The 871-nt window shown below is 42.7% G+C and overlaps 1 pseudogene; it reads right to left on the bottom strand.

Moving 5' to 3' along the window:
• Positions 1-171: 171 nt before the first annotated feature.
• On the bottom strand, positions 172-866 carry LOC105309817 (annotated as a pseudogene).
• Between the last annotated feature and the right edge of the window lie 5 nt (positions 867-871).

Below are 871 nucleotides of genomic sequence, written 5' to 3'. Positions count from 1 at the left end.
AAGAATAAATTATGCTAAGAAATTCATGTTAACACATGAGATAAATGAGAATTTTCAAATATTTATGGTCCAAAGATTAGATTAATTTGTGTCAGAGTTTTTGGTCCTGAGGGTTTGAATCCGGAATTCATGGGCACTTCTTCAGCCTAGTACAGTTGGCCCTTGAAAAGCTTACCTGCCAAGGAATCTTTTCAGAGACCCCTTTATGTCTTTGTTCCTCAGACTATAGATGAAGGGGTTCAGCATGGGTACATCACAGAGGCTGTAGCACTTGAGTGTGAACTGTGGGTAGCGGCAGAGTTGAAGTACACTCCTAAGCTTGTACAATAAAGTAAGGAGACAACTGAGAGGTGAGATGTACAGGTGGAAAATGCTTTATACTTCCCCTGAGCTGATGACATTCTCCGTATGGAGGACGCTATCTTAGAGTAAGAATAAAGGATACCAGCAAAAGGAACAAGAGCCAGCATCCCAGCTGAAAAATGCATGACTACGTTATTAAGAAAGGTGTCAGAACAGGAAAGTCATGCCACTTGACCGAGTTCACAGAAAAATGGGGGGATTTCCAAGTCTGTATAGAAGGACAGTTGTAAAGCCATTAAGCTTTCTAACAAGGAATTCAGGACACTCATGATCCAGGACACTAGAAGCTGCAGTCCACAGAGCTGGGGGTTCATGATGACTGTGTAGTGCAGGGGGTGACGGATGGCCACAAAGCGGTCATAGGCCATCATGGTCAGAATAAAGTCATCCAGTACTGCAAAGGGTATATAAAAATACATCTGCGTGATGTAGCTTTCATAGGCTATCACTTTGGTCTGTGTTTGAATGTTCAGCAGCATCTTTGGAACAGTGGTGGAGGTGAAACAGA

Source organism: Pteropus vampyrus, unplaced genomic scaffold (assembly GCF_000151845.1).
Source record: "Pteropus vampyrus isolate Shadow unplaced genomic scaffold, Pvam_2.0 Scaffold866, whole genome shotgun sequence".
Lineage (NCBI taxonomy): Eukaryota > Metazoa > Chordata > Mammalia > Chiroptera > Pteropodidae > Pteropus > Pteropus vampyrus.
This window is presented reverse-complemented; position numbering and strand designations above follow the sequence as displayed.